This window comes from Sinocyclocheilus anshuiensis, unplaced genomic scaffold, assembly GCF_001515605.1.
Source record: "Sinocyclocheilus anshuiensis isolate Anshui unplaced genomic scaffold, SAMN03320099.WGS_v1.1 scaffold735, whole genome shotgun sequence".
NCBI lineage: Eukaryota > Metazoa > Chordata > Actinopteri > Cypriniformes > Cyprinidae > Sinocyclocheilus > Sinocyclocheilus anshuiensis.
Genome location: NW_015548245.1, coordinates 1,277,173 through 1,285,827, shown reverse-complemented (window position 1 = coordinate 1,285,827; position 8,655 = coordinate 1,277,173). Strand labels below are relative to the sequence as shown.

General features: G+C 36.5%; 1 pseudogene; it reads left to right on the top strand.

Moving 5' to 3' along the window:
* The first annotated feature begins 1,391 nt into the window (after nt 1–1,391).
* LOC107655228 (mast cell protease 1-like) lies at nt 1,392–3,482 on the top strand (annotated as a pseudogene).
* Nucleotides 3,483–8,655: the final 5,173 nt, after the last annotated feature.

The following is an 8,655-nucleotide window of genomic DNA, read 5'->3' as shown; positions in this document are numbered from 1 at the left end:
AGATCTGCACAAGGCAGCAATGGACTGAAATCCTGCAGCACCCGCAAGGTCCCCCTGCTCAAGAAGGCACATGTACAGGCTCGTTTAAAGTTTGCCAAAGAACATTAAAATGATTCAGAGAAGGCTTGGGAGAAAGTGCTGTGGTCAGATGAGACCAAAATTGAGCTCTTTGGCATTAACTTGACTCGCCGTGTTTGGAGGGAGAGAAATGCTGACTATGACCCCAAGAACACCATCCCTACAGTCAAGCACAGAGGTGGAAACATTATGCTTTGGGGCTGTTTTTCTGCTAAGGGTACAGGACGACTTCACCGCATTGAGGGGCAAATGGACGGGGCCATGTACTGTAAAATCTTGGACGAGAACCTCCTTCCCTCAGCCAGAACACTGAAGATGGGTCATGGATGGGTCTTCCAGCATGACAATGACCCGAAACATACCGCCAAGGCAACAAAGGAGTGGCTCAAGAAGAAGCACATTAAGGTCATGGAGTGGCCAAGCCTGTCTCCAGACCTCAATCCTATTGAACATCTGTGGAGGGAGCTGAAACTTCGAGTTGCCAAACGATTTAGAGAGGATCTGTAAAGAGGAGTGGATCAAAATCCCTCCTGAGATGTGTGCAAACCTGGTGACCAACTGCAAAAAACGTCTTACCTCTGTGCTTGCCAACAAGGGTTTCTGCACCAAGTACTAAGTCATGTTTTGCTTGGGGATCAAATACTTATTTCAATCACTGAAATGCAAATCAATTTCTAACCTTTATATAATGTGTTTTTTCTGGATTTGTTGGTTGGTATTCTGTCTCTATACGTTAAAATAAACCTACCATAAAAATGACAGACCCTTCATTTCTTTGTAAGTGGACAAACTTACAAAATCAGCAGGGGATCAAATTTAATAATTTAATAATGACACCATGAATGTGCAGCTGATAAATCTGCAGCAGTTGTATCATGCTATCATGTCAACAGAGACCAGAATCTCTAAAAATATTTCCAGTCCCTTACTAAATCCATACCACAAAGAAATCAGGTTGTTCTCGGGACAAAGGGATTTGTAAAAGTTGTACCTGATCAAGTGGCTATGTATAAAAAATGGCCATGAATGGTAGTCAAGGTACCAGAAGCTGCGAACATTACAGATAATGAAATTCTTGCAACTATCAAGTCCATAGTGTGCACTTTCTGATATTGTCACCACAGTGTGAGTTGTGAAACAACAAAAGTCGATGATAATCACTGACCTGTGATCAACTCTTCCTTTAAATGCTAGATCAGTTAAACTGATCTGGATGCAGAGCATACTGCAGCTTCTGCCATTATCTTCTGGGTGTGAGTCCCATGAATCTCTCTATAAAAGCAGAACCCAACATCTCTGTGGTGCACACGGAGTGTAACTGAGCTGTCTACAATGAGCATCCTTTGGCATATCACTTGTCTGCTACTGCTGCGTTCCTGCACCCCAGGTAATTACATCTAGTCTACTTCAGTACAACAGGCTCACTGTGTTCCCAGAATATGCTGTTGAATAGTTTCATAGAACTAAACTCTTTTTTAGGTTTCTCCATGCATGATGGCATTGTTGGTGGTAAAGTCTCCGTTCCCCACAGTCGACCCTACATGGTCTACATTCGTGATAAGATATCAAAAGTAGCATGTGGTGGTTTTTTGGTAAGAGAGGATTATGTGATGACAGCTGCCCACTGTAAACAAAGGTAGGTGAAATTATCATATTTTAACATTTTCAGTCAGAAAATCATGAATCAGAAAGAGTATACAAACTAAGTGCAGGCACTTATTGTCTAAAAGTTTATGAAAAACACACCTGCTGTCAAGTCAAGTGACCTTTATTTCTGTAGCACGTTATACAATACAGATCGTTTCAGCTTTACAGTAATAAACAGGAAAATAGCAGAATAAATTATGGAAAACCCAGTTATGGAGACAGTTCAAATTCTCCTTCGAGCAGCTCTAAAAGGTGTCATTATTCAGCTTAAGTCAGTTCAGTGTTGGTGCAGTTCAGTTCAGTTCAATAACATTGTAAAGTTAATATGTTTTGAAAAGTTCTACAAGTTTTGAAGCAGCTCTACAGAAGGCAGCAATATCATTATTCAGCTCAAGTCAGTTCAATGTTGATTCAACTTAGTTACAGTTTAAAAACAGAGTTGATGTTGCAAGATGTGATTCAGCTTAAGCAGCACAACAGAAAACAATAGTGTCATTATCCAGTTTAGTTCAGTTCAAGTTTTGCTCTCATCTGTTGCTATCAGTGCAGAGACATATTGATAATATTACTGAACATTAAGTGTCTTTTAGATTAGGGACTTTTGACAACCAAAGTGGCAGTCATGTCTTTGTATTGTAAATATATATTAATTTTGTAACTCTGGTCTCTATGATATCTATTTATTTATTTAATTTTTTAGTCATCTTATGGTCTATTTGGGGGTCAATGATACCAACTTTTTACCTGATGGTATAGAGGTAGATCCCGTTCCACATCCAAAATTTAATATGAAGAAAACAGCTCATGACATCATGCTTCTAAAGGTAATATTTAAGATTTAACAATTTTATTAGTATCATGCCATTGACATTTGCAGAATGTACTTTTGCTCAGCTTAACTTGCAATGAATGCATCATCTTTAATATGTCCAAAAACACTGAATGAAATGTAGTGGTTATTGACTGAACCAAAAACTCTGCATCTTCTCTTTCAGCTCAAAACCCCAGCAACTTTGAACAAAATTGTGAGTACTATCGCTTTTCCAAAACCTGAGAATGAACAAATCCAAAAGGACTGCATGGTCATGGGTTGGGGCTGGAAAAAATACCATGACGAGTCTCCATCAAATGTGCTCAAAGAAGCAAACGTGACTCTGATAGACTCTGAAAACTGTGGAACGGCTGACACTCTGTGCACTGAGGGATCAACTGAACCAGCACGGGTATTTCAAGTTGCACCACTCACAACTTCTTATCTACTGTATGGTGTATCAGTGTCAGTGCATTGCGATATACTAATAATCAAATGACATAATCCACAGGGAGACTCTGGGGTCCTCTTGTTTGTGGAGGTGTTGCAGAGGGAATTGTGTCTTTTTCCGAAACCAAGAGCAATGGAGACCACCTCTCAGCATACACTCGAATTTCCCACTACTATCCATGGATTCAGAGCATCATTAATCCACCTACTCAGCAGCAATCTGAAACATGGAAGGGCAAGCTGGATAAACTAATTTAGTTGTCTGGTTCAATGCAAGTTCTATCATTTATGTTTGGTGTTAGTTTTACACCACTCAGCATATGTGTGACATTAAATGTGCGGGTTTTAAAATAAAGGCTAATGTGTAACGCTTTCACTCAAGTCTAATAAGAACGTAATTTTCTGTGTCTAAAATCTACTTGAGTATTTGGCCAGTAGCTGGTCACCAAGTGCATTGTATCATTGCTAAAACTAACCTGTAAAAAAACCTATGCTAATTAACTTGCAATGCAAAGTACTGAACAAAATACTGTAAAGAAAATGTATGCAAATGACAAGATCACAAGATTTTAAAATGAACACATTTCTACAGCATCGACACTTTTAGCAAAATATAGCACAATCAAACTTGAATCTAGACATCAGATTGATTGCTCTGAAAAAAAGTAATTTAAAAAGGTCTTATCAGAAATATACTAATGCTAATAAATAAACACATTGATAATAAAAATCATGCATCTGAAACAAAATAGCCAATTAATGCTCCTCAAGCAGCTACACAAAAGTCAAATCAAATAGTAATTGGTTTGATTCTACAAGTAAATGCGCATCTCTCATCTTTTCCATGGAAATGAAGTAATTTCATTAAAGGTTAGCTTGCTCCTCTACTTTTCAAATGCAACACGTCAGTCTGAAAAATAAAATGGTGTTTTATACTATACAGAAGATAGAGGGGACAAAATCAAGCAGTTAAAAGTGTTTTTTTTCTGAAATAAGATGCTACATTATGACATTTGTTGACTAAACAGGTGAGAAATCAAGCATCTTTGAAAGATGGGCCGTTTGACTGTCAGCTACTTACAACTCTTGACAATGTAACTCCAAACTAACACCTGTAATCTCCACATTTGCAAAGACTAATAAGTTTGAAAAGTCGTACAAAGACATTACATGTCAGAGAGTTTCTACCACCACAAGAGATAAGGGCACTTAATTAAGTCGTGAAACGTCTTGAGCAACAAGGAAACACTTAGAACATTCAGTGCATAAAAACATGCACGCATACAAAAATGCATTAATCCACCTACTCAGCAGCAATCTGAAACATGGAAGGGCAAGCTGGATAAACTAATTTAGTTGTCTGGTTCAATGCAAGTTCTATCATTTATGTTTGGTGTTAGTTTTACACCACTCAGCATATGTGTGACATTAAATGTGCGGGTTTTAAAATAAAGGCTAATGTGTAACGCTTTCACTCAAGTCTAATAAGAACGTAATTTTCTGTGTCTAAAATCTACTTGAGTATTTGGCCAGTAGCTGGTCACCAAGTGCATTGTATCATTGCTAAAACTAACCTGTAAAAAAACCTATGCTAATTAACTTGCAATGCAAAGTACTGAACAAAATACTGTAAAGAAAATGTATGCAAATGACAAGATCACAAGATTTTAAAATGAACACATTTCTACAGCATCGACACTTTTAGCAAAATATAGCACAATCAAACTTGAATCTAGACATCAGATTGATTGCTCTGAAAAAAAGTAATTTAAAAAGGTCTTATCAGAAATATACTAATGCTAATAAATAAACACATTGATAATAAAAATCATGCATCTGAAACAAAATAGCCAATTAATGCTCCTCAAGCAGCTACACAAAAGTCAAATCAAATAGTAATTGGTTTGATTCTACAAGTAAATGCGCATCTCTCATCTTTTCCATGGAAATGAAGTAATTTCATTAAAGGTTAGCTTGCTCCTCTACTTTTCAAATGCAACACGTCAGTCTGAAAAATAAAATGGTGTTTTATACTATACAGAAGATAGAGGGGACAAAATCAAGCAGTTAAAAGTGTTTTTTTTCTGAAATAAGATGCTACATTATGACATTTGTTGACTAAACAGGTGAGAAATCAAGCATCTTTGAAAGATGGGCCGTTTGACTGTCAGCTACTTACAACTCTTGACAATGTAACTCCAAACTAACACCTGTAATCTCCACATTTGCAAAGACTAATAAGTTTGAAAAGTCGTACAAAGACATTACATGTCAGAGAGTTTCTACCACCACAAGAGATAAGGGCACTTAATTAAGTCGTGAAACGTCTTGAGCAACAAGGAAACACTTAGAACATTCAGTGCATAAAAACCATTTTTAATCAAATAACAACCATTTCTGGGTTATTTGGCAACCCAGCGCTGGGTAAATATTGGACAGAACACATGCTGGGTTATTTTGACCCAGCTTGTGGGTTTTATTCATTAACCCATTTGCTGGGTTGATTTTTGACATAGTGCTGGGTCAGTCAACCTATTGAAGGTTTTTCATTTTAAATAATAAAAATGCACTCTAAAATCTGTTTTATATATATATACAGGACAAGAACAGTTCATATACAATATGTTTTATTCAATGCCAAGTCAGTCTTTTACAATCATAAAATCTTCAAAAACATTCAGTAAATGTTTTAGGACGTAACAGGAGCAGCAAGAGCAGCCAGTGGGAATCTGTGGAAAGAAAATTGCTACCAGTAGGCTGTTCTAGTTTATTAAATTACTTATATTTATGACTTATATTCATGTTTGAAAAGTTACATCAAAAACAGCTTTACCTCGTGGCATCTTGCCTGTCAGATATTTAAGTTTCAACCCGTCAAATGCATAGCGCAACTACAGCTGCAACAATGGCATACTAGATCAATAGCGCTTCTGTTGTAGTCAGTGGAGCGCACAGAATCTTAACAGTGAAGTCGTGTCGTGTTTCAGCCCAGGGGCTGGTTGCATAAAAGGTTTAGACTAGTCTTACAAGTTAGTCATTCAATTTTTTTTCTTTAAGACTGGCCATAATTTTTTTAATTCAGATATATTAAATTGTAGATTAGTAAAAGTTGAATCCAAAAATAAGACTAACTGCTAGTTGGTCGAACTCGTACTTAAGACACAATCTTAACATAGAGGCTAAGTTTATGCAACTGGCCCCTGGTCACGCATCCGTTTGGCTGGAGGTGAAACTTCCACTGTGGTGCCAACACATTGTTTGCTTTGAGTGTAGATCCAGTGAATACTGCATTTGTAGAAGGCTAGTGTTCCAAGCAGACGTTAGCTGCATACAACGTACATTTAAACAAAAAAAAGGAAAAATTCAGACATTTTCCTATTTTTACAGCAATAATATTAGAGAAATACAATGTAATAGATACCTTAATTTAATTCAGGAAGTTTCCAGTCAGTCAAGTTTCTCTCAGGACACAACACAAAATGACCGCTGACAAATGTATCCAGTTTTTACGATTTGGCACAGTTTACCCAACATTGGGGTACACTGACCCAGTGCTGGGTAGGTATGGAAAGCTTCAGATTAAGCCAGCTGAAGTAGCTGATGTTCTCAATAATTATTACATTGATTCAGTAGAAAATATCATTAAGTATTTTACTCCTGAGTATAAGAACACTTTTTGTCAAGTTAGACAGAACCAGCTTTCAACATAGAACCTGTCACTGAGTCAGATTAGATCCCTTAGGCCATCTCGAGCTAAAGATGTCATTGGGATGAATACATGTATGTTGAAAGAGCTTTCTGAAGTATTAGTCAACCCGATTACAAAAATTGTAAATCTTTCATTTACTCATGGGATATTCCTAAATGTGTGGAAATTAGCTGCTGTAATTCCCGTATTTAAAGGAGGTGATTGTCTATCCACCAGCAACTACAGACCTTTTAGTATTTGCCCGTGGTTTCCAAGGTGGCCGAAAAACTAGTTGCAGAACAAATGATAAATAATTTAAATGCCAGTGCTTATCCTTTACACCCACATCAGTTTGGTTTCCGTACAAATCACTCAACAGATACAGCCAATTGCTATTTTATAGAAAAAGTGAAGTTATTGTTGGACCGAGGAGGGGTTGTCGGTGCCGTCTTCCTAGATTTAAAAAAAGCCTTCGATACCATTAATCATGGAATTCTCTTATCTAAATTGAATGCATTAAATTTTTCTGTAGACACCATTAAATGGGTAAAATCATATTTAACACATCGGACTCAGTTGGTTAGAGTGAAGAATTATCAATCAGGTGTTGTTTCTTTGTCAGCAGGTGTCCCACAAGGTTCAATCTTGGGCCCACTTTTATTTTCTCTGTATGTAAATGATTTGCAAAATGTTTGTTTCAATTCCAAAATCCAGATGTATGCTGATGACAGTACACAGTAGTTTTTGTACAAGCTAATAGTGCAGCTCAAGCTGCTAATCAGCTAACAAATTCAGTGTTAAAGATCACGGAACGGCTAAAACATAATTGCTTACAACTAAATGTATCGAAAACTGTATGTATGTTTTTCAGTAAAACTAAAAGTTGCCGTGCGGAGACAGATGTAGTCATAGATGGTGAGAGACTACAAGTTGTCTCAGATTTTAAATATCTGGGTGTATATACTGATAGCAATCTTACTTTTAAAACACACATCAAGAAGGTTTGCAATCACATTAAGTTCAACTTGGCAAATTTTAGATATGCCCATAGCTGCATGTCAACTAGGCTGCGAAGATGTTTATGCATTCAATTATCTTCTCACATATCACCTATTGTTTGACAACCTGGTCACAAGCGAATAATACTTCTCTCAAACCAATTCTCTCTTTATATAAACAAACTTTGAGAGTTTTAGATAGGATATCCATACACCATGCATCATCACTGTGATATTTAAAAGAAAAATACAATATTTTAAGTTGGGAAAATTTGATTATATATACAGATCTTTGTCTTATGTATAAAATCAGATATGGACTGGCTCCTCCTGTATTGAGCCAGTTTGTAAACGTAGCACCATCAGGTTACAGATTAGCGAGAAGTGCAGTAAGAGGTGATTGCATAGTCCCTTTGAATACTTATGCCTCCTTTAAGTTTCCCTTAAAGAAGTGGTTAATTGAGAGTCAGCACTATCAACATTAATTTTATAAACTAAACTCTGCTGCTGTCTTGTCTTTTCTGCTCTACTAGTTTGAGATTTTTGCTATATGTGGTTGTTTGGTTTAGTACTGATTGAATGATTAGGGCTACTGTTACTTGTCTGTATGCTTGCATTATCTTTGCGTGTATATTGATATTATGATATTATTGATACATTGTCATTTTGTTTGACAGTTGGATTGTGTGTGTATGAGTAAGCTGGTATTGATTTGTTGGTTCTATGTATAGTATAACTTTTAAGCTGATGTTTTTTTTTTTGTTTGTTTTTTAGGAATAGTGTGAATGTTATATGCATTTTGGAGTATGTAAGTATTATGTATTGATTAATTCTTTATATTTTAGGGTGACAATTTTACCATCAGTCCAGGGACTGCAGATGCAAAATAGCCTTCTGGCTAATTCTGGCACATTGTACGTTTATGTATTATTGATGTGCATTGTCCCTGTCAAATAAACCTGAAATAAATAAAGACATACATA